Source organism: Peromyscus californicus, unplaced genomic scaffold (genome assembly GCF_007827085.1).
Source record: "Peromyscus californicus insignis strain IS unplaced genomic scaffold, ASM782708v3 Scaffold_5__1_contigs__length_169319896, whole genome shotgun sequence".
NCBI classification, from domain to species: domain Eukaryota; kingdom Metazoa; phylum Chordata; class Mammalia; order Rodentia; family Cricetidae; genus Peromyscus; species Peromyscus californicus.
In genome coordinates this window covers 142,827,218-142,853,275 of record NW_026294573.1, presented here as the reverse complement: position 1 = coordinate 142,853,275, position 26,058 = coordinate 142,827,218, and the positions used below count along the sequence as shown (strand labels likewise).

The 26,058-nt window shown below is 40.5% G+C and overlaps 1 protein-coding gene and 1 long non-coding RNA gene across 4 annotated transcripts in view; one reads left to right on the top strand and one right to left on the bottom strand.

Annotated features, from left to right (window-relative positions):
• On the bottom strand, nt 1-26,002 carry LOC128097963 (uncharacterized). 2 transcript variants are annotated; one of them, XR_008214026.1, is made up of 4 exons: nt 25,889-26,002; nt 7,192-7,285; nt 321-375; nt 1-187 (listed from the first exon to the last, which is right to left on the bottom strand). It is a non-coding gene; the product is annotated as an uncharacterized LOC128097963 (long non-coding RNA). The 2 variants fall into 2 exon arrangements; XR_008214025.1 differs by lacking the exons at nt 1-187; nt 321-375 and adding an exon at nt 4,576-4,837.
• Nucleotides 25,213-26,058, top strand: part of Tox (thymocyte selection associated high mobility group box) — a 313,402-nt gene continuing 312,556 nt past the window's right edge. The window contains exon 1 of one of the 2 annotated variants that reach the window (XM_052718877.1): nt 25,213-25,339. The gene's annotated coding sequence lies outside the window, so the exon portion shown is untranslated. Of the gene's footprint in view, nt 25,340-25,456; nt 25,962-26,058 lie in introns of those variants that run through there. The other variant, XM_052718876.1, reaches the window with a different exon arrangement.

Genomic DNA, 26,058 nt, shown 5'->3' with positions numbered 1-26,058 from the left:
TACTTTTAAATAATCAATATTTTAATCAAATGAAACATGAAAAATAATTCTTAGACAAGCAAATACTTAAAATATGCACTTTCTACAGAACTATCTCAAAAACTAGAAACTCAATGCACAATGAACGTGATAGTCACAGTGACAATCTCAAGTGGAGGAAGTTGGAACAAGAGGCTGGGAGTGCATCCTGAAAGGAGTTAAACACAGAATAAAATCTTAGTCATCTTTATGTAAACAGTTATTAAATTAAAACTGAGTATCAAAACTAACTTTCAAAGAAAGCCATAACATAAAAATATCTAATTAAAAAGGAAGCATACCATTTCAAAATCTCATGATGCAAAATAATAAAGGATTCCATATTCATTGTAATATCTGTATTAAAACACACAAAAAAGTAGTTACTGACTTGTAGCCATGCCTAGACAAATGTCATTGAAAGCCCACACATAAACACATGTGAATGTAAACCTAAAAGGCGAATATTGATACAATCACTTTCCTACAGATCATAAATTACATGTGCACATAGAAAAGTGGGGGCAGGACAGATCTTCAGAAATAATAGTTCTTCATAATATAAGTTATAGACTGAATAACAGCTTCAAAGTAGTTAATACTCTTGACTTAGAAAACTAATTTTATGGGAAAGTTTAACATACATCCCTTGGCCTTTTTCAGATCAAAGAGGCAAACAGTAATATGCATAGAATTTGCATTGCATTGTGAAGCTGAGAAGATGGCTTAGTAGGTAAGAATACTTGTGCAAGCATGAGGCCCTGAGGGTAGATCCCAACACTCATCCAAAAAGCCAAGCACAGTCTTGTCAACACCTGTAGAAGGTAGAAACTGGAATTATTAGCCACAGGGCTAGCTCCAGGTTCAGTAAGAGATCCTATCTCAAAGAACATAGTGGAGAATGATAGAGCAGGGTATCTAAATCTTCACCAGGCCTCTGCATGTGTGCATCCCTGCATAAGCAACACACACACACACACACACACACACACACACACACACACACACACACACACACACACAACGGGCACTGGAAACTGATTTACAGGTAATGTATATTCAGGCCTCAAACTCAGGCAAGAAAATCCAAGTTGCCATATTCTTTCAAGAACATAAAATACTTTTCTTCCTGTATTTTTCTTCTTTACCCCCAAACAGGACAGGCATGGGTCCCCTTATCTCCCTGGAGTGTTTTATCTCCATGCTGCTGGAGATGCAGGATGGCCAGGAGCTCTTTCCGTTTTCTCACAAGTGACATTTACCATTGTACCAAACTCAGAGCCTATTTCCATCCTCAGCACGCAGGACTCATTAAACAAGCTGAGACACTTCCCCAGAGAGACTCACTTCAGTGATAGCCCTGTAATTCTCTCTTCTTGCCCTCTCTAGCCCTGCCCCCTCAAAATTATTTGTGTTTGTCAGAAACTCCATCATGCACTACAACACTTTTGTTTATAAATTTTAGGAAATTTCTTTTTAAAAGTTTGTGTTCCTTTTTTCTGTCTCTCTCTGTGTGTATGCATGTGTCTGCCCCTCTTTCTTTTGTATATATATATATATATATATATATATATATATATATATATATATACACACACACACACACACACAACACACACACACACACACACACAAACCAATTGAATACAAAACTCACCTTGAATATTTCTATCATTAAATGTTCTTCAAATATGTGATTATTATTGGCTTCACAACATTTAAGCATAGAAATGATGCATAATTCAGCTAACAATTCTATTGTTGAACTACTTCAAAAAAATTAGTATTTCTCACAACTATAAAAAGTTTACAAATATCTTTATATCTCTGGTTATTTCCTTCACATACTGTCTTGGATGCCATATTATCAAATGGTTTAAACTATTTTTTGAACTTTCCATACATTTTGACAAATTTCTCTCTAGAAAGTCAGTAGCAGTTTAGAATCCACTGTATGCTGTGGTGGGTGAGAAGTGATGTACATCCAGGATTTGCCCCCAATCTCCTGACTACTCAGGAGGGTGAGCATGAACGCAGTATGTGATATTTGACCTGTTACCATATAAGGGGAGTTGGTGGCTTTAGTCATCCAGGTTTGGGCTCTGTTCATCACTTCATTCACATTTGTGATTCTTTCTCTGTGTGTAGCACTGTGTTAAAGAGAAGGATTAGCTCCCGAGTGCAGCATACTTCAATACCCGCGGACTAACTGGCATACAAGGGGACCATTATATAATGATGCGAGCAAATGTAGCGGCAAATGAAGGCTTCTGCTCAGCAAACACACACTGTACCAAATGAAAGATCCCCATTTCACCGTTGTGAAGGATCACAATGAGCCTGAGTGGAATGCCATGTTTTATGTTTTCTGTTGAAAAGAAAAATACCAAATTGAAATCTGGTTTTAAACGATTTCTATTTTTTTTTTTAACTGTTCCTATTGTTCTTCACTACAAGGCTGTTTGAGAACCATTCAACTCTTGTTATTTTCTGTAACAAGAAGGTGCTCTACACATCGCTTGCATTGTCTTTAGAAAAGGATCTGCTAATCATTGTTTGAAGAAATGCTGGGCGACTGTGTAATGACTGATCACAACTGAATACAACTAGTGAGCCTACCCGCTTCCCTTGGCACCAGTTACTGCATTCATAAGAATTCAGCCTTTCCTTCTAAAAAACATCTTTCCATGTGCTGCACCCACGGGACAGCCATTCATTCATCTTCCCATCACTGCCATAACTCTTCATAATACTTCTTGTGAGAGGGCCACTCATGTGGAAATGTGGCTATCCCATTGAAATTGTCCACTACTCCAAATGAGTTGTATGCTTTTCCAATTCTTGGAAATGGAAAAAAAAGCCAGGAAGAGAGGGTCAGTTGAGCACACATGCTACAGGCAAGAATAAAAACATATACACATAACTCATTTTTCTCTGAAAGCAGCACCAAAGGACAAAAGGAAATATATACATATATAAAATATAATTTTTATATTATTAATACATATTAATTAGTACATATTAGTACCATATTTAATATGTACTACACATACACACATGCTTCTATTTCAAAATACTTATGATTTATACATACATACTCTTGAACTTAAAACATAAAAACATGAGAAATTTAGTGCGGGGGGGGGGGGGGGAGCAAACTACTAAAACCCTTTTATCTAGAGAATCATTTTTTTTTAATCATGGTAATTTTTACATTACTTTTGCCAGTACACTGACTTTATGAAGGGATCAGTCACCTTCTTAACTCATGGTAGATAAGAAATATCTTTCCTAATCTCAAACACCACAGGGCAACGTGATGGGTTATTGAAGTACTCCATACCATTTATGAAGACTTTTAAGAAAAATCTTGTATTTACTGAAAGAGAGAGAGAAGGGCTGAGCATGTGCTCAGTGGGAGAGAGCTTGCCTCATGCAGGTGAAGGCCTGAGCCTAACTGCTGAAGAGGGTATGAGAAGGAGGAGGAGGAGGAAGACACAGGAAATGATCTAGGAATCATCATCTAATGCTGAGGGCAGAAGAAAGGCAGAGAAAGGAAGAAGAATGGGGAGAGGAGAAAGGAGGGGAAGGGAGTAGAGAAGAGAGGAGTAGAGAATGAAGGGAGGAAAGAGGATGGGAGGGAAGAAGGAAGAGGAGGGGGGGAGAAAAGAAGAGAGAGTGGGAGAAGAGAGGGAGGGAGGATAGAAGAGGAGAAGGGGAATGGGAGAAGAGGAGAAGGGAGAAGGGAGGAGAGGAGAGAAAAGAGGAGAGGATAAGAGAGGGAGGGAAGGCATGGGGAGCCAGGACAGGAGAGGAGCAGAGGGAAGAGGCTGCAGGAGGCTGGCAGCCTCTCTAGTTTCAGGTAGGGTTGACTTGGTGGCTTGAGTACCTGTTGTCAATATTCTGACTTTGTCTCCCCACCTTGCCATCCTAAACTTGCCCCCACTGTAACTGACATAGCTCAGAAAGAGAGGAGGCTGTGTCCTAAGTCAGTTAAGTCTTTGGCTTGGAACTCATGCATAAATGTTTCCTGCCATTTTTTTGTTGTTTTGTTAGCTTCTCTTCTATTCCGGACAGAAGAGAAATGGATTCTACTTCCTGAGGTAAGAAACCAAAGCTGTGTAGCAAGGGATTTGTGTAAGAAAGTGAAGTAGAATTTAGGCTACTTTAAAAATCTACTTGCTTAATGTGATTATTTTGAACAAAGGTGTATTTTTTTCTTCTTAATTTTTTCTTAAATTCATTAGGATTTGTGCATGTGACCTTAGTAAAAAAATATTAATTGTGCTATAAATGTTTGCCTGCCTGCAGGTTTCCTGAACAAATTACTGTATATAACTAGCATTCTTCCAGGTCACTCCACAGAGCTTTTCCTGCTTTTTATAGCTCCATGGGCTTAATAAACCAATGTGCCATAATTTATTTAAATTCTTTCTTTTATATGAAAATAGACTTGACTTTTCTTCCTACTGCAATCCTGTGCTTACAAGCTCATCTGTGTACTCAAAACCAGTTGTTAAATTTGTTTCCCAGAATAATAACATCTACTTCAAAGGGTGCACACATTTTTTTTAATTTTATTTTAATGAACAAAATCCTTTAGATTGGAGCTAGGCATGGGGATGGTGATATATTTGTCATAGAAATTTATTCCAGTCGGAATAATCCTAGAGCCCAGTGGCTTAGCACAAAGGAAGCTGGATGCAGGCTAGGTTAACTGTGGCCAGCCCTGCTCCACACAGTGATTCTACAAAGGCAACTTCTGACTCCATGTTTTTCTATCATCTTGGGAGTGGCTATATCCCTTGAACTTGATCAACTGCCAAGAAAAGAGAGAGACGTGGAATTAAAAATGCAATGGAAGTTATTTTAAGGCTAAACATTGAAGTAGCTTATTTTCTTTGACCCCGGTCCCCTCAGCCCAAATTCAAGCAACTGACTGTGACCCCGGTCCCCTCAGCCCAAATTCAAGCATCTGACTGTGAGGCCAACTAGAAAATGCAGTTTCCTTGTGTGTGCGAGGAGAGGAACATGCGGTCATTTTCCGCTGTGATGATTAAATATTTTCTGCATGTAATACTTCTATTATCTTTGTTATGATTTGAAAAATCCTGACTAACTCTAAAAGGAACAAATTATAATTCCAGAACTTTCAAGATTGTATAAAGAAATATATGTTCCCTATTTAGCCCATACAAACCCTAGAGATTGCTAAAAATAAGTTCTACCTATTTGATTTGTTCATGAAACATACACTAATTTATTATTTATTTGATTATTTATCTATAGCCATTATCAATCACTATTCTGAACTGGAATGTATTTTTAAAACTTTCATATAATGAAGTTCAAACCTAAAGCTCAGAATGGCACATATATCAACAAATAATTCTGATAAATGATGTTCTTAGGGTGTGTCAACATCCTATATAACATAAGGACATCTTAGGATATGGTCTAACACAAATGGAAGACCTTGTGAGAGTCAACTTCAAGGCAGAAAGAGTTCAGGAAAATCACACCTGCAGGAACATCAAAGTAAATTTGCCAAGTCTGGAAGTGTAAAAGGGAATAATAATGTATTGAGCCAGGAACATTCTGTTATGAAAGCCCTGGGTAACTAAATAATAATATGCTTAAACATAAATGATGTTTTATGACTTGTTCTTAACCCTTCATGCTCCCCATTGTACATAAATCTTTCCTTTTCACTCTTTTTGTGTATGGAGGGGCAAGTGTTGTAGAATATTTTTTTTAAGATTTCACTTATATATTTAAAATGCTGTGGGCAGTTTCACTTACTTTTCTCCCCCTAATCTATCACATATTTTTTTCACATTGCTTGCTATCTGGAATTTTTTGGTAAATTGACTGCTCCCCTTATTTTCAAAACAATATTTGCTCTCTTATTGTTGATTTAAAGAAAGTATTTAGAAATTATGGTTTGGAATACATTATTGTTAAGCTGCAAAAATTTTCTTTCTCTTGCATCAGTTTCTTCAGGATTGGCTCCTGGAGTGATTGGTTTTGTATATGGTTTATGTCTTTCTATTTCTTAATGGGCATCTTCTGGTTAGCATTAGCAGGAGATGATGTGCAATGTCAGTCAGAATTCCTGACCTAGAGACTAGTCTCTGCATTAGCTGGGAACAGTCCTATGTATGGATAATAATACATGGTATCATGGAAGACATCATATCAGAAAAACTCTCTTCCAGTTGGGTAAGGATGTAGAGAGGGAGGACCTTGAAAATGTGAGCAGTGTTTATGGGGGAGTTAGGGTACGGGTTAGTGGTAGAGTGCTAGTGTAGCATGTGCATGCAAAGCCCTGGGTTCAATTACACAAAGCAAAAACAAACCCCTCATAGTTGTTTAAAAAGGAAGAGTCCCCACAGACCCTTGTATTTGAATGTTTAGCACATAGAGAATAGCACTATTAGGAGGTGTGGTCTTGGTGGAGGAAGTGCATCACTGTGGAGGTAGCCTTTTAGGTCTCATGGTCAAACTACACCCAATGTGGCTCACAGTCTCCTTCTGCTGCCTGCGGATCCAGATGAAGAACTCACAGTTCCTTCTCCAGCACTGTGTCTGCCTGTACACTATTATGTTTCTCACCATGATGATAATGGACTAAACCTCTGAAAATGTAAGCCAGCCCCAATTAAATGTTTTCCTTTATAAGAGTTGCCATGGTCATGGTGTCTCTTCATAGCAATAGAAACCCTAAGAAACCCCTAAATCTTTTTCTTTCATTTTTTCCTTTTATTGAAAATAGATTCTTTTCTCATACAACATATCCTGATTACAGTTTCCCTTCCATCTATTCTTCCCAGTTCCTCCCCACTTCCCCTCCTCTCAAGATCTACTTCCTTTCCGTCTCTCATTAGAAAACAACAGAATTCTAAGAGATAACAACCAAACATAACAAAATAATACAAAATGAGATAAACAAAAACCATCACATTGAGACTGGACAAGACAACCCAAGAGAAAGAAAAGAGCCCCAAGAGCAGGAACTCATTCACACACTTAGGAGTCCCATAAAGATAATTCACATACTCAGGATTCCTATAAAAATACTAAGCTGAAAGCTCTAATACACATGCAGAGGAACTGATGAAGACCCATATGGGCCCTTTGCTTGCTGCTTCAGTCTCTGTGAGTTAATTGTACCTTATTTAGTTGGTTCAGAGGGCCTTGTTCTCCTGATGGCCTCCATCCATTCTGGCTCTTTCACTTTTTCTTCCTCCTCTTCTGTTGGGGTTCCCTGAGGGGAGAGATTTGGTGGAGACATCTCATTTAGAGCTCTGTGTGCCAAGGACTCTCTCTGCATAATGTCTGGCTGTTGGTCTCTGCATCTGTTTCTGTCTGCTGCAAGAGGAAGCTTCTCTGATAATGGTTGAATAAGGCATAATATCATTAGGAGTCATTTTACTGATCATTATTATTTATAAGACCAGTAGAGTTTCATTTTACCATAGGGTCTCTTGAGGTATCTAGTCTCTGGTTCTTCATCATGCAAGCATTGTGGGATATGGGTTCCATCTCATGGAATGGGCATTAAGTCAAATCAGAAATTGATTGGGCACTCCCTCAAGTTCTGTGCCACCATTGTCCTCGAATATCTGGCAGGCAGGACAGATTGTAAGTCAAAGGTTTTGTGGCTGGGCTGGTGTCCATGTTTCTCTTTTGGTAACCTGCAGAGTGTCTTCTTGCATGAAAGACTCTAGAACATAGGGGTGAAGGCTCCATGTAGGCACCAGGTTGACTGCTCCATGTTCAATGAGTTATGTGAGTATTGTCCTTGGTGATGTGGCCTTGCTGCCAGTTTGCAGAGAGCAATCTATTGTCTTTGCAACAGCCTGGGTTGTTTGGGGATTTCCACAGGACTCCCATTGACCAACAACTCAATTCAATTCAACTCAGTCCTGGTATTGGAAGCTTCATTTGCTGACAAGAGATGCCAGTTGGGACTTTGTATCCACTATGATTAGGAGACCTAATAGAATCACCTTCTTATATTTTAGGAAGTTTCCACTACACTAGGTTTCCATATCATCACTCAAATGCCTCTCAATTCCAGCTCTCTTTCCAAGAATTCCCTCTCTTGACCCAATCACCCCTTCTCTCCCATTCCCTATAAAGTCTATTTTATTTCCTCCTCTCAGAGACATCCATGTGTCCACCCCCCCCCACCTAGTTCTTTCCACTATACCTAACATGTCTGGGTCTATGGATTGCAGGTTAGTTATCATTTATTTAATGACTAATGTACACATATAAGTAAAAACATACCATATTCGTCCTTCTGTGTCTAGGTTACCTCACTCAGGATGATTTCTTTTTCTAGTTCCATCCATTTGCCTTTGGATTTCATGTTATTGTTTTTAACAATTGAGTAATACTCCGTTGTGTAAGCGTACCACATATTCTTTGCCCATTTTTCTGTTGAGGGACATCTAGGTTATTTCCAGTTTCTGGCAATTATAAATAATGCAGCAATGAACATGGTTGAGCAAGTAAGTGTCCTTGTGGTAGGATAGAGTCCTTTGTGTCTATACCCAAGGGTGGTATAGCTGGATTTTGAGAAAGGTGGATCCCCATCTTCCTGAGGAACCATCACACTGATTTCCATAGTAACTGTACAAGTTTGCACTTCCACCAGCAATAGATGAGTGCCCCCCTTACTCCATATCATTGCCAGCATACGCTGTCATTTAAGCTACTCATCTTAACCATTCTGACACATGTAAGATGGAATCTCAAAGTAGTCTTGATTTACATTTCCCTGATGGCTAAGGATGTTGAACATTTCTTTAAGTGTTTCTCAACCATCTGAGATTCCTCTATTGAGAATTCTCTGTTTATATCAGTTCCCTATTTTTAACTGTATTATTTGTGTTTTTATATCTAGTTTCTTGAGTTCTTTATATACTGTAGGTATTAGTCCTCTGTGGGATGTGGAGTTGGTAAAAAAATCTTTTCCCTTTCTGTAGCTGCTGCTTTTGTACAATTGGTGGTGTCCTTTGCCTTACAGAAAATTCTCAGTTTCATAAGGTCCCATTTATTAATTGTTGATCTTAGTGCCTGTGTAATAGGTGTTCTCTTCAGGAAGTTGTCTTCTGTGGTTAAGGATATTTCCCACTTTCTCTTCTAATTAGGTTCAGTGTATCTGGTTTTATGTTAGGTCTTTGATCCATTTGGAGTTGAGCTTTGTGTAGGGTGATAAGTGTGTATCTACTTGCATTCTTCTGCATGTAGACATCCAGTTTGACCCTCACCATTTGTTGAAGATGTTGTCTTTCGTTGAGCATATATTTCTGGCTTCTTTATAAAAATAAAAATAAATAAAATAAAAAACAGATGTTTATAGGTGTGTGGGTTTGAGCTTCAGTTTCCATTGACTAATATGTCTGTTTTTATGCCAGTACTATACTGTTTTTAATCACTCTCTAGCACAACTTGAAATTAGGAATGGTGATACCTCCAGCATTTCTTTTATTATTCAGGATTGTTTTAACTATTCTAGGCTTTTTGTTTTGTTTTGTTTTTCATATGAAGTTGAGAATTGTCCTTTCAAGGTTTGTGAACAATTGTGTTGGAATTTTGATGGAGAATGCATTGAGTCTATTGATTGCTTTTGGTAGGGTGGTCATTTTATTCTCTTAATTGTACTGGTCTACTAGCATGGAAGGTCTTTTCATCTTCTGCTGTCATCTTCAATTCCTTTCTTCAAAGACTTGAATAAACCCTTCAATTTTTAGACCTGTTTGTTAGACCTCTCAACACAAAGGTGCTATGCAACAGTTTCAGGAGCACTGCTTTATTCATTTGACTAGTACTGCTTAGTGTGCACAACACTAAACAAAAAAAATCATGAAAGAAACTTGATTTACTTTCAAGACTTTAGAGAATTTCCAGAGCAGAATGGACATTGAGAGATGGAGGTTGCAAGGCCCAGCTTCAGCCTCTGGATCAGGCTTTCTCCCAAAACGGTCACCCTAAGCCTGAACAGGTAGGACCTAGAGGTCATGATCTTGTTAGACTTCCAGGATGAGGGACTGCAGGCAGGAGTATTCAGTAGTGAGACACAAGTCTGTATATGCTAATGAACCTTGAGTAGTTGACTTTTTGTGAGACTGAGAAGAGAGACTTCCCTCTGAGAAGAATCACCTCAGTTTTCTGGTGCTGAATATCTGTCCCACCCTTACTTTCCGTGGTATGAGACTGTGTAGCTCTGAGGCTAATTCTAAAGCCACTTCATAGGATGAGGAACAAAGTGAGGTTTGTATGATGAATTAAGACCAGACTCTATGAGCCATGCTCAGTCTACTTATTTACTTCCATCAACTTGTTTTGACCTAACAGTACCCTTCTCTTCCATGTGAGTAAACAAGATGGGAATGATGTATCCCCAATTAAGCAAACACCTTGAACCTAATTTTCCTTTCTAGCACCTAGATCATAAAGGGCAAACAGGCCTGCTAAAGTAGCCTTGGTGTACTGAGTCTGAGTTCCTTCTTCAACCAGAGCAGGAAGAAGACCAAAATTCCTCCAAACATGGAGGAACCTCTGCTCAGACTTTGGGGTACCCTACAGTGTAGCATTGAAGTGACAATAGTGTTCCTATTTTTTTAATTAAGAAATTTTTTATTCATTTTACATACCAATCACAGATCCTCCTCTTCCCTCCCCCCACCTCTCTAGCTTTCCCCCCCTAAACTGCTCCCCATTCCATCCTCCAAAAAGGTAAGGCCTCCCAAGGAAAGTCAGAAAAGCCTGGTAGATTCAGTAGAGGCAGGTCCAAGCCCCTCTCCCTGCCTCAAGGCTGTGTGAGGTGTCCCACCATAGGTAGTGGGCTCCAAAAAGCCACTTCATGTACCAGGGATAGATCCTGTTCCTACTGCCAGGGGACCCCTTAAGCAGATCAAGCTACACAACTCTCTTGATTATTCTGAGGGCCTACTCCAGTCCTGTGGAGGCTCCACAGGTGTTGGTCTAAATGTCATGAGTTCCCACCAATTTGGTTTGGTTGTCTAATAGGTTTCCCCATCATGATCTTGTTGCCCCTTGTTCATAGAATCCCTCTTCTTTCTCTTCGACTGGACTCCTGGAACTTGGTCTGGTGCTTGGCTGTGGATCTCCGCATCTGCTTCCATTAGTTACTGGAGAAAGTCTATATGATGATAGTTAGGGTATTCACCAATCTGATTACTGGGGTAGGCTAGTTCAGGTACCCTCTCCACTATTGCTAGTAGTCTAAGCAGGGGTCATCCTTGTGGATTCTTGGGAACTTCCCTAGCACCTGGTTCTTCCCTATCCCCATGATGTCTCCTCTGTCATGGTATCTCTTTCATTGCTCTCTCACTCTATCCCTATTCCAGCTTGACCATCTCATTCCCTTATGTTCTCATCCACCATCCCCTTCCCTTTATTGCCCACCCCCCATCCCCAGTTTACTCATGGAAATCTCATGTATTTCCCCTTCCCAAGGTGATCCATGCAACCCACCACTCTTGAGCATATACCCAAAGAATGCTCAATCATACCACAAGGACACATGTTCAACTATGTTCATAGCAACATTATTCATAATAACCAGAACCTGGAAACAACCTAGATGCCCTTCAGCTGAAGAATGGATAAAGAAAATGTGGTACATAAAGACAATGGAGTATATTCAGCAGTCAAAAACAATAACATCATGAAATTTGCAGGTAAATGGATGGAACTAGCAAATACCATCCCAAGTGAGGTAACACAGACTCAGAAGGACAAACATGGTATGTACTTATTCATAAGTGGATACTAGATGTAAAGCAAAAGATAACCAGACTACAGTCCACAGTTCCAGAGAAGCTAGTGTTTCTAGTTTACATTCCTGTAGCATTCTCCTGTTTTGTCTGATGACCTAGCAATGCAAATGCACTAATCTGATTTGTAGTCTCCTGGTCCTGTCATGACTTTGAATTCTCAAATTATCTTAAAAGAAAAATGGATGTTGATTTGCAAAGTGAAAGTGAGACACTTTTTAAGATCAGTCTTTGTGGCTGAAAGGGATTCTTCATTGAGCAAAGGTGAGACAGACATCTGGACAAAGACCATGAAGCAGTAAAAATAAACAAAGGCAAGTAAGAAAAAACAACAAAAAGACAATGTTGAAGGGACATTATGAAAGATTCATCCTATTCCTTTTCCTACCACAGGTCACACAGGAAAAGTAGGCTCATTTGCATCCCAAATGCAGAAATAACATCCAGTGCCACCCGTTGCTTCAGTCCGTTCTTTCTCATGAGATTGCTTTGTAAGGAGGTGCAGGTGAAGAACCAGCCTGCCTCCATCTTAGGCTTAAAAGCCATCTTATAATAATGAAAAACTTGGACCATTCCGGTTTATGATTAAACCTGTGTTTTTCAAGGATTGGCCTATATTCCACCTGTAACACTAACTTCAAATGGTTTTGTATTGCCTGTTCCAGAAAATGGCAATCATGTCTTTGTTTCAAAAAGTTGTTTATAACCATCTTGCAGCCCTACCTTTGTTTCAAAAGGTTAAATGACCACCTATGACAACATTGTTATGACTGCCTGTTGTTATGACTACATTGTTATGCCCACCCTGCAAACATGTCTTTGTTTCAGGAGGTTGTTAGAAGTCACTTGTTATGCTTATGCTTATGCTTCTGTAACCCCACCTACTTGCCCACCAGACCCCCTACCCCTGAGCTATAAAACCTGTGTCTTCCTCACATCCAATGCCTACTTCTCATAGGCTATCTTAGGGGGAGGTAGCCTTTGCATATGAATAAAATAAAATAAAAATATGCTTTAATTAATTGCTTGCTTTAATTAATTTGGCCATGATGATTTGGGTCAGTGGTTTTTCTCCTCCCCTCTTTGGGATTAACACAGGAAATGTTAAATTTTAGATGATAATATTGAATTTTCAAGGTCCAACACTGAGAGTGAGATGGTTTACAGCTTCCTATCTCTGTTTGTTGAAGCCCAAAGACCCAGGTAAGCACTTGAGCTCTAAGTTATACTTATGGCAAAGCCTGCATCCCTGACTCCACTCCCAGAATCATCACATTGTTCTCAATATCCCATGTCTGCAGGCTGGGGAGACTCAGCCCAGTTCTAGACAATTTGCAATATGTCTTCACAACTCTACCTGAAGGTCTAAAGAACTGAAGAAAACTAAAATGTTTCTGTATTGCAAAGTAAACAGTCAGTAGAGCATGCAAATAGCCCACAGAATGGGAGAGACCTTTACCAGCCACACTTCAGACAAGGAACTAATATTCAGAATTTACAAAGAACTGCAGAAATTAGATACCAAGGAATAAAACTGCCAGTCAATAAATGAGCAAAGAATTTGAACAGACATTTTAATAAAAGAAACACAAGTAGCCAATAACTATTTTCAAAAATGATAAATATCCCTATCCACCAGGGAAATGCAGGTTAAAACTACTTTGAGATCCACCTGTCTTAATTAGGGTTTCTAATGCTGTGAAGAGACACTATGACCATGGAACCTCTTATACAGGAAAATATTTAATTTGAGCTGGCTTACAGTTCAGAGGTTTAGTCCATTATCATCATAACAGGAAGCATGTTCGAGTGCAGGCAGACATAGTGCTATAGAGGTAGCTGAGAGTTCTACATCTGGATCCACAGGCAGCAGGAAGAAAGAGTGAGTCATTAGGCCTATCTTGAGCTTCTGAAACCTCAAAGCCCACCCCCCAAAGATATACTTCCTCTAACAAGACCATACCTACTCAAACAAGAACATACCTCCTAATAATGCCACTCCCTATGAGCCTACAGGACCATTTTCATTCAGTCTACCACATTCTACTCCCTGGCCACCACAGGTTTATAGCTACATCATAATGCAAAGAAAATGTTTTCAGTCCAACTTCAAAAGTCCCCATAGTCTATCACAGTATCAGAAATGTTTAAATGTCCAAAGTTCAAAGTTTCTTCTGAGACTCATGCAATCTCTTATCTGTAATCCCCCATAAAATCAAATGAAAAAGCAGGTCACATACTTCCAACGTACTATAGAACAGGATATACATTACCTTTCCAAAATAGTAAAACAAGAGCATAATGAGGAAATACTGGACCAAAGCAAGACCAAAAATCAGCTTGGCAAACTTCAAATTCCATGTCTGATGTCAAAACTCTCTTCAGATCTTCAGCTCCTTTCAGTTTTGTTGACTGAACACATTTTTTTTCCTTGGGCTGTTTCATTCTGTGTTACCAGCTTTCCTTGGCAGGTATCCCATGACTCTGGCATCTCCAACATCTTGGGGTCTCCAAGGAAATTTAGGTTTCACCTTCACAACTTCACACAATGGCCATATACTAATATTCTTCTTAGAAACTTCTTGATTTGGGCCCCCACAGTTCAAATCATCCTCAGCACCACTTTCATCCATGCTCCTATTAGCTAGTACGTGTAGATGTAACCAACTGTCTTATTAAATAAGAAACACAGAGCTGATTCCGAGAAGAAAGCCAAGAGGTCAGAACTAAGAGCCTTACCCTTCCTGCTTCAGCTGAGAGAGCTCTCCAAAAGGGACCTACTTCCTGTGTGTATGTCTTTATATAGTCTTTCTGTTCTGCCTTCTCATTGGTTGTAAACCCAAACACATGACTGCCTCGTCACTGCCTGTCTGTAGAGACTTCCAGGTCTTCTATGGTTGGTATTGAGATTAAAGGCGTGTGTCTCCAATGCTGGCTGTATCCTTGAACACACAGAGATCTACCTAGCTCTGTTTACCAAGTGCTGGGATTAAAGGCGTGCGCCACCACCGCCACACTCTTGCTATGGCTCTAATAGCTCTGACCCCCAGGCAACTTTATTTATTAACATATAATTAAAATCACATTTCAGTATAAATAAAATACCACCATAAGTACGACCCATTAAGCCATGCTTAAAGCATTCCTAACTACTTTCCTAACCCAAAGTCCACATTCCTTCAAACAAAAACATGATCAAACTTACCACAGTAATAACCCAGTCCCTGGTACCAACTTCTATCTTAGTTAGGGTTTCTATCGCTGTGAAGAGACACTATGACCATGGCAACCCTTATCAAGGAAAACATTGTACTGAGGGCTGGCTTACAGTTTAGAGATTTAGTCCATTATCATCACGGCAGGAACATGGCAGAGTGCAGGCAGACATGGTGCTGAGAGTACTGAGAGAGAGGTAGCTGAGAGTTCTACATCTGGATGCACAGGCAGCAGGAAGAGTGAGTCACTAGGCTTAGCTTGACTTTTGAAACCTCAAACCCCACCCCAATGGCATACTTCCTCTAACAAGGCCACACATACTCCAACAAGGACACACTTCCTAATAGTGCCACTCCCTATGAGCCTATAGGGTCATTTTCATTCAAACCACCAAATCACCTCACCCCAGTCAGAATGGCTATCATCAAGAGATCTGACAACAAATGTTGAGAGTATATGGCTAGATAGGAATCCCAAGTCACTGTTGGTGAGGAGTATAAATTAATACAATTCCACAGTCATTGTGGAAATAAGTTTGGAAATTTCTCAGAAAAAAATAATAGAACTACCACGTGACATAGCTAATTTACTCCCGGGCAGACACCCAGAGTATCCCATACCCTAAAGTAGAAATTTGAACCCCCATGTTTATTGCTGCTTTATTTGCTATAGCAAAGAGTTGGAATCAATCTATTTGTCCACCAACAGAAGAATTGAAAATGAAAATTATATATGAATACTATTCAACTCTAGAGGAAAGTTTAATCACAAAATTTTCAGGAAAATGGCACAACTTAGAATGTACAATACTAAGTGAAGTCAATCTCAAAAAGAAAAACTTGTGCATGCTCTCCCTCATATGCAGAACCTAATCAATAATATATATGTATGTGTGTAACAAATGTACATAAGGGTTCCATATAGCATGTAGAAGAGAGAACAAAAAATGCTACATGTAATGGGATAAAAGAAAGAGGATAAAAAGCTAATTGTTTTTCCAGTTCTAACTTTGTTATGGGGTTTTGTTTGTTTGTAGTAGACAAGTGCATAAAAATACATTCAATAGTGAAGGTGTAAAATCCAATGTGAAGCTTTATACCTTTAGAATGGCTATTTTTAACTATAATTCACTGAGATGCATAGGATTTGGGTCTAGTTAGTTGAAGCCTGTAAAGGGCTTCATTTATGATTTTTTTTCATAATAAAGTTTATTTTTAAAAGGAATTGAAGTAGGTAAGAGATAATAGAGTCTTGATAAGTAAATTGATGTCACAAAATGAAAATATTTGGCAAACAGTTGGGGTTGTAATTCAGTAGTAAAATGCTACCTAATAGGTCCCAGGTTTGATACTTAGCACCATAAAATGCATACATACAAATATACATACATACACACATGTGCATGCATATACCTGAGTGTGTATATATGTGTCACATGTGTGCAGTAACCTGCAAAGATCAAAAGAGGCATCAGATCCCTTATAGTCACAGACTGTTATGAATCATCGTATAGCTGGGAACTGAATCCAAGACCTTTGCAAGAACAAAGTGTACTCTTAACCACTGTGCTGTCTTTCAACGCACACACACACACACACACACACACACACACACACACACACACACACACACATGTACATACACACACACTACTTTTCACACAGTCAAGGATATGTTAAGCTTTATTAGAGCAATTTTTGTATTTGTGCAACTATAGCCAGTTTATATGACTGTACTAACAACTTTGCAATATATCTCGTCTGTTGCCAAGGCAACAAAGTCCAGAGGTTCAAAGTGTAGTGAACTGTATGTGCCTGTATTCAAATTCTGTCTCTACTGCTTACCATTGTTATGAGCTTGTTATAATTACTTTGTCAATACATAGCAAAAAGTAAGTAGTTTGACATTAACTTATTTCAATTAAATGAATAATTATTAAAGACTTTCTGTGGGTAGGAAACTGTGTCAGATATTACAAGAGCCTCAGAGATTAACTGAACACCATGATACTCACTCCACGGCTTTTCATCTAGCTGAAAAGGGAGACAGGATAAAACACATAAAAGATGCTCCATTAAAGAATCACTAAGTCTGCTAGGGAACCAGAGGACAAACACTTGGACAGCCCAAGGGAGATTTCCAGGAGACAGCAGCACTAGTGAACACAGCAGAGGGGGCAGTCTGATAATAAGATGTAGAAGGGAAAGCAGGCAGAACTCCACAGAAAATCTAAGAGCGTGTGGACAGAATGGGGGCCACTTGCTTTCTGAAGACACAGAAGTTGATCAGAATCTAGATTCCCAGGGGAAGAAACTTTAACTGAACTCCAAACATGGACAGCATTCCTTTCCTCTGATGAGTATCAAGCACCTCTGGAAACTTCCAGAAGGTGACTAAATACTGTCTTAAACTCTAGATATAGAGATACTACATCAATAGGGAGTAACTTTATGATGTTTCCTATTTGAAAATAGCAAGCTCAAACTTTGAATGGAAATTTATAAATTAATTTACAATTTTTTTTAAGAATGCATTTGAACTTTATCACATTTACCAAGCAGCAGCCACTATGAAAGGTCTCTTTGCAGGAATTGAAATAATTAAATTGGAGATTCAGTGTACCTTTTCAATCATTTTATTTAAAAAAAAAAACATTCTGGTTTCTCTGAGGAAGAGATAAACCACAGCAAAGGAAGTGGCAGAGTCTTTTCAGAGGACTGTATTTACCATAAAATAAATGACACTGTCCCTAAATGGCACTATTTGCCTGTTCAAACTAGTTCTTGTGCTTACTTTTATTCAGATTTGGGTGAGACAGAGGAGATGGAGATACAAACTTGAATGAAGAAGAGTTTATGAACAAATCATTACAACAGCATCAAGGGAAAATTCACTGCAAATGTGGAGGGGCAGCTGACAAGGCTTTCCTGGAGTTCTATCTGATCTGGGCTTGAACACAGTTTGCGTAGTCATGTAAATACAGTGATGAGGAAGTTCTTCCTAGACAGAGCGGTCAATACCTGCAAAGGCTCTTGAGCATCCAAGCATTTGCAGGACAACAAATGGTGTGTGTGCATGGGGTGATGGTAGGTGCTCAACTAAGGCATTCTATGCTCCAAGTGTCTTTTAGACTGTTCAGTTTAGATTAATGAGGAGACAGATCTGAATGCAGGCAATGAGATATAATGAATGCTGGACCATAGCAATGGTTCAGATGAAGGCTGATAAATTATGAGAACTATAATTAATTTCATAGCTGGATACCAAGCACTTAGTTTGAGAAGAATCCTAAAATGAACAGTACTTGGAACTTTGGGAGAAGATGGCCACCAAAGGAAGAGTGCAACAGAACTTTTATAAACTTGGAGCCTAGCACTGTGTCTGGCACAGAGTGCACGCCTGTGGGAGGATTGTTGAATGGATGATCAACAGTGTAAGGGATCAGATAAAGCCTACTCTCCTCTCCTGGAAATTATCCTCTGGGCTATTGAGTTCCATGGCCTGTCCTTTGTCTTGAACTTCTCTGTGTCTTAATGGGAGAATGGCTTGTCATCTCCTGGTTCTTTTCACATGGATGTTCCTCACTATCTATTTACTAAGAGAAGTAAAGCTGTATCCCTTGGTTAGTAGGCCTCACATCTCATGGGGAAATCTACTTCTAAAGCTCCAGGGAAGTCAGATAATGGGATGAATAAGAAGAAATCAGGAAACTGGAAATGAACAGTTATAAAGTTCAGTAGAAAGGTTTTGGTGGGAAGTAATTCAGGAGCAGAATTCCAGATTGTTGAGCATCAGAGAGTAAGTGTGTGTGGGGCGAAGAAGAAACAAGGCATCATTTCAAGAGGTTTAGAGCAACATGGTAGTAAGGTGTAGAGATACTGAAGGAAAAGCAATATCAAAAGCTTTTGTTGAGAAAGGGGAGGTTCTTCAGGTCAAAAGCTCACCACAGCAGAGAGCTTTATCCTTGCTCCAGTGTGCTGTTTGTCATGGAAAACAGACATGCAAAGTGACCAGGAAGCTAGCATCCTGATGCTATGAGCCACTCAGATATGAGAGTTGGGAGAATCTGTAGAGCCTGCTAAAGAAAATGATGCTAAGGCTGTGTGCCCAAGAGAAACAGCTCGTCTTGGAATAGGAAAGGTGACGTCTTAATTATACTGAGGCGCCCAAACTATAAACAGAGGATGTTCTTTTCATTTTTCTTGGTCTTCTTTCATTTCTCTTAGTGTATACATCTCAAATATTCTGTGGTACTCGTGCCTAAGTGTTTCTTTTTTATATTACAGGCATTTTTGAGATGCAGTTATTTGCTACTAGTATATACAAATGTAATTACTTTTGCAATACATTATGTGTAATTCTATACTTTTCTGGATACATATATGTATTTCACAAAAGTAACATGGTAGAGGCTGGAGAGATGCCTCAGTGGGTGAAAACATGAACTGTTCCTGCAGAGTACCCAAGTTCTCTCCCTAGCACTCATGTTAGGCTGCTCACAACTGCCTGAAACTCCAGTTTCAGGGGATATGAGACCTCTGTGTTCACCTGAACTCATGTGCATACACGCGCACACACGAACACAAAGAAATATATATAATAAAAATAAATTGTTATAGAATAACCTTGAGTACAACACCAGTTGACATGTTAACAATGATGAGGGAAATCACATAAGGTCCCACCTTAGATGAACAACTAGAGGCAATCAATGGCTACGGAAAAAGCGGAGGGGGCGGGGAATCAGGCTTTTCCAGCGACAAGCCACTGTCCAAGCACTCAGCCCTAAACAAATACAATTATGAGCACTGACACTCTTTAGATGAGTCCAGCTATGTTCAGATACTCTGTCCACTTAGTCTTATGCCAAGGCAGCGTCTTTCAAGAGGAGAATCTGGGACTCACAGGGTTACTGAGAAATCTCTACAGGCTGTCAGTGTTCACAATGGATTCTATGTAGAGCCCTGACTCCAACATCCAAGGCAACACTGTGAAGCAGGAAGTAGTGGCCTGCACCTCTAGTCCCAGCTCCGACAGAGCATCACTTGAGCCTGGAAGTGTGAGGGTACATGGGCAACATAATGAGACTCTGTCTACCAAACAAAACAAAATAAAAGGTGTGATGAGAGCATTCTCTCCCTGTGTGCTGAGTTCTGAGTGCTGTATCCCATTGCCCACACAGGAAGTTATTGGAGGTGCTGTCCTCTATTACTGCTGATCAAACCCTTGATACTCAGTACTTTAAGACATTACATTGTCTCCCTGCATCTGCTTCTCTAGATAGGCCCTTTAATCTTTGTTAAAGCCCTTATTTTCCAATCCTTTGATCATCTGGAAGAAAAAAACAAGTTCCCACCCCTCTTCATCTCTTTCTGGATGTGGGTACTGACGCCCTCACGTTCTGTGGCTTCTGTTTCTTTACCCAGGTATTGCCTTCTTTCTTAAAATTGAAGTATTGCAGTTGACACATACCTTTTTGAAAACTAACAATAACCAAACGTAGCTACGAAAACATTTCAAAATATGATATGTAATTCACAGATAAACCAAAATGATATTTCCATTGTGTTCCCCCCGATTCCATTTGGGGGCCCACTTCATGGGGAAATATGAGGCTTGATTATCCATTTTCAACAAAATAACATTTGCTCAGGCAGGAATATTAACTCAGGTAAGTAAAATGACTCTTGCTTTCATCTCAGCAATTCCACACCTACTCACCTTTCAATTGACTTCTAACAGAATTTTAGTTTGCATTAAAAAAAATCTATTTAATTGCATTGGAAAACCACTTCACTGTCATGCTCCGGGCCCATACTATGTTGCAGCTGCTCCTATTTAGGGGATAATTGTAGTCTCACTCTTCTACAAGGAACTAATTCTGATTTTGAAAGGATTTGTCCTCACGGTTATCCCGATGAGAGAGAACTGGATTATTGCAGTGTAAAAGAGCTGAATAGTCCTATTACCGTTATTATGCCTCAAATGTTGTATATTGTTGAAGATCAAAGTACTGTACCACACTCGATGTACATGCATGGCACACTTCCCATATTATGTAAGAAATACTGCATTTTATGAGTCATTTAGTACCATGTGAGGTGTCTGTGAACCCAGTAGCATTCCCTTCAAACTTTCCTCATCATTCTGAAATCCTTTATTTTCTGGTTGAAGGACTTACAATCGAGTCATTTCTCCCTCGTCTCCCCAGGAAATAAACTTCAGTGCTTTCTGTTCCTCCACTGTAAGATATTACTTATTGCACATCATTCTAGTTTACATTTAAATTACTTTAGAAAAAAATGTTAAATAACCCTGGACAGCAGTGGTTCTAACCAGGAAATTGAGAAAATGTAAAGGTTCCCATCAAAACCATTAATGATGTTTTTGAGATCTTTAAAATGTAAGGACTGAGTGTTGATTAAGATTCTCATGAAACAAACACAGAACATCTCTGTGGGAAGGCAAATCTGAACACACCTGTATTAACATGCTTTACAATACAAGGAGTCGTACAAAGGGGCCAAACACAGGGCTTTTAAAGTGCAGTGGGATGTCTTCTACTGAAAAGATGCTGAATCATCTAGCCCTGAATCTCTCATCCTTGTATCTAGAAGACACCAGTAAAGGACTGAGTCCTAATTTAGTTATGTAATCCAGCTCAGTGGAACTTGGGTTTTAATGCCTAGCTTTACACAGCTAGTCCCTCTATGTGATGGTTTACTCTGATAGTGTATCTACAGAGGACTTCTATCCTTGAAGAGAAACTGCAAACTCCAAGAAAAAAGTGCTGAGCAGGAAGTACAATTTTCTACGGAATGATTTTTATAAAATTTTCATAAATCACACATAGGATTTGCTGTCTAGAAAATATTTTCCCCAAAGTCTACCTTCTTTGTATGTGATTTGGAGAAATTCCTGTAAGATTCAGGGCTCGCGTACATAATAGAAAGGATCAGTAAATGCAAAATGTAGTCAGTGCAAACGTCTGCAAATTTGAAGATACAACAGTGTATAAAACTATAATTAAAATTAACTCGGGAGACATTGAAACAGCAAAATCAAATGCTGGCTATGTTTCGGTTAGGCTTTCCAGTGTAATTTATACGATTATCAAATTAAATGAGACTGTGAAACTAAATGTAAAAATATTCAGATCTTGTCTAAGACATAGTAGGTGTTTTACAAGTCAAGGTATTGGTCATATGACACTGATATTAACAAGAAGAGGCCTTGCTCATGGACACACATTTCCTCTTAGACTATGTAAAGTTCCTAATCCCAGTGAAAAATTGTAACCTGGAGGAACACATTATAGTTCTTGATGCTCATTTAGAGAGACTGAGGAAATGCTGAAGCTCCACCTCCGGATGGGCAGGGCACATGAAGGTATCCTATGGGGGTAATCCTCCCTGGCATCTGAGGACCAACACAAAGGACAGCCTTGCATATCTAGTAACATTTCTTACTAGTAACCTGCTCTTACCATTTCCTGTGTGTTCATCTTAGCATCAGTAGCTTCCATCTTTCCTGAAGATGGAAGCCAGGCGAGAACTTTTAACCATTCCCTAGGCCAGGCCCATCTCTAAATGAATGGACCCAGAATTCATGGGGCTGGTGAGGCTGGTGACCAGGCATGCACACTTTTGAAGCTGTTGGGATGACTTCACAGACCCAACACATTCGGGAAAGATGATTCTAGACTGTAACTCATCTAGAGCAGGAACCATTTTCAGCAGTGTGCTCTATTTTACATTACAATTTTCTTTGTTTACTTATTGTATTTGAGGCAAGGACTTTCGCATCCCAGGCTAGCCTCCACCTTTCTGTGCAGCTGGGAGTGACCTTGAAGTCTTTGATTCCTTTGCCTTCACTTCTTTTTTTCTTACTTATTTTTAACCAGCATATAATACAGTATTAAGTTTCACTGTGGCATTTTAAAGAAAAAATGTGTTTTTGTTAATTCTTCCCATCTCTCTGGCCATCCTTCCTTGTTCCCTGCTGCTGTACCCACTTACTGTCTTTTCAGTTTTCCTGTCTCCTGTGTTCTATCGCCCTCCCAACCTCCTCAGCACCTCTTAGTCCCATCTCCTACTTTCCTTTCTAGCTTCATTGGCTGTATACCTGCTCACTCGGCTTTTAGACCTATATGTGACTACTGAAAGCTAGGGTCTACATGACCCAAAATAAGCGGTTTTTGTCTTGTTGAGTTAACTCACTACAATACTTTCTAGTTCCATTTTTTTCCTGAAAATTTATTGATTTCATTTTTACTTTACAGCTGCACAGATTTCAAAGAGCCACATTTCCATTATCCATTTACCCCTTGATGGATGTCTAAGTAAGTCTCCATTTCCCTGCTACGCCCAGTTTTAAGTGGTGTTTTGTTTTGTTTTTTCCAAAGCCATATAAAGCTTTGTATGTCTCTCTGTCTTTGCTTAGTACTGTACACATAAACGACTGGAGAAATAAATGAGAACCTTAACATACTATGAAAAGAACTATTTCATTTTTAAAGTAATATTCACTCCAAGGTGTAGCTATTCAAATTTCTCTTCAGTGGAATAGAATATTACCATTCAGTATATTGTAGACCTTGGGGAGAATGTCATAAAGTTGTGGGTATTCTTAATTATTATATTGAGATGACCATGCTCGGTGTTTAAATCATCCCAATAGCTCAAATTCCTTCCCATGCAAAGCTCAAGCAACCCGCTGTGACTCCACACACCTCCGACTGTTGATTGTTTGCGGGGTGACACACAGGTCCCTAGCATTTGGGTAGTGGAAAGAAGTGGGTATGACACATCCAGTATGTCCAAAATATTAGGACCCTCACAGTAACGCCATTCCAGCTGCAAACCTGTCCGTTTTTCTGGAGTTCACAGGGCCAAACAGAAATTGATTATGAATCCTAAGAAAGTTTGTAAAGCTAAAACTTTATATGATATCATTTGTTGATAATATCTGTTGATGACAGAAAGTTAAGCTTAGATATGTTTCATTTAAACCTAAAAACTTTTATTATCCTGGGAGGACACGCACACATTTTAACATCTACAAATGAATTTTAAAGTCAATGTGATGAACCACAAAACTTCGCTGTAAATTTTATTATAAAGACCTCTATTCCAGGAAAGATGACACTTTCTGGCTCTTATTTTGTGATTCAAAGAGTTTAAACTCAGAGTGAAAGCCTTCCTGTCTTCTTTTTCTCACCTCAACTTCCACTACACTAGTCTGGAGGTAAGAAACTGTGTTCTTGCTATCTGTAAAAATAAGACAGAAGCTTAAGAGAAAAGAGGCTGCACGGGGTGGAGAGCAATGTCTGAAGATAAGTTCCCAAAGGCCTTTGCCAAGAGGAGAGACCCACGGATGCTAAATCATCATCCTTACAGGGCATTGGTAGTTTCCTGGTCTTTGCATTTGACTGGTGCTTGTAATTATAGGGGCGGGGGAGGGGGAGGAGAGAAATCTGGAGAAAGCGGTAGAGAGCTAGAGAGTGGCTAGCTACCCACCATGTTCTAAAAGGGTATGGGGACAGTAAGACGGTTTCCATATACTCTTTGGCTCCAGAAACTTGTGGAGAGGAGCTTTGGGCTTCCTTGCAGGGTCTTAGGCACCTAAGGTGCGTGGCAGTGAGGAACTTTTGAAAGGTAAACACTGCCCATTCCCACTTTGACTTCCTTCTGAGGACTTTTTCCGGGGAGTGGAGGGTGCCCCCTGGACAGTGACCAAGGGCCCCCAAACTCTCCCAGATGCCAGGGGACACAATACTGCAAGTTTTGGGGTTGACGAAGTAATGTAAAATATTGATGATATCCTTATCCCACTGATCGAGAGAATAATGGGAAGAGGGCTGCAGGTCGTGGAGGGTAGGGTGGGGGTGGGGGCTCCAAGAGTACTATTGGGAGTCCTGCCATGAAAGAACTCCAAGAGACAACTAACAAACCCAGATGTGTTCCCTGTAGTTCCTGGTGTGCTGATAACTGTTTCCTTATTTACCCTTCCAAGCCCCCCTGGGGTCTTTTCGTGAGTACCCAAAGCAGGCTCTGCCTCTGAAACCCTCCTGCAGGGTATGGAGACAGGACGCAGAGCCCTCTGAGCACCAACCCCAGGAGCATTGCTTCTTGCCCTGAGATCAACTAGAGTCCCTTGGACAGCTGCCCACTCACATCTCGCAGAGGTCGCGCTCCCTGCAGAACCCGGAGCAGCACCTCTCAGCACACAAGCCTCCACCACCCGCGGGGAGCAGAGGATGGCAATACAGCTACTCCGGGCAGGAGTAAATGGTAGGGGGCTCAGAGAAAGGGTGGGGCAAGGGGAGGGGCTGAGGGGTGCTGAGCGGGGTGCGCCACAGCGCCCCCTTGCTGCGCGCTCCCCGCGGTGCCCCAGTCAGCCGGTGCTCCGACTCTCCAGCCCCTTTGTGTGATTTTATCCACCTCCACAGCACCCACCCGGAGGTGGTGGCTGGGGAACCGCGGACGCTGCCCGGGGTCCCGCCACGTCTGCTTGGACAGCGCTCCCCATCCTCCGCACCCTGCGCTCCTCCCTGGCCCGGTCCCTGGCCCCAAACAGCAGCCTTTGGGCCGCGTCCCGCCGCTGTCGGCACCCCCGCCCGCCCCGGGGCGCTAGTCTCCTCCGGTCCCGATCTTCTCCTGGATTCCCCCCACTTCCCCATCCCAGACCTCTAACGTGGAGAAAAACTAAAAGCAGTGCAAGGCAGAGTCTCCAATAAAACGCCCAGTACCTCGAGCCCGAGCGCGAGTGCCGGGCAGCGAGGGGCGCGGGAGGCGGGGATGGGGCGGCGGGCGGGGGGGACAATGAGCGCGTGAAGTTACCTGCCCGGCAGCGGCGGGGCCGAGAGCGCTGGGGCCCAGCGGACCAGGCAGGCTGCGCGCTCGGCGTGGACGGGTGCGCGCCGCGGCTTCGGGGGGGAGAGTTGAGCGCTTTTCCACCCTCTATTTTTTTTCCTCTCTTTTTTCTTTTTCTTTTTTTTTTTTCTCTCTTC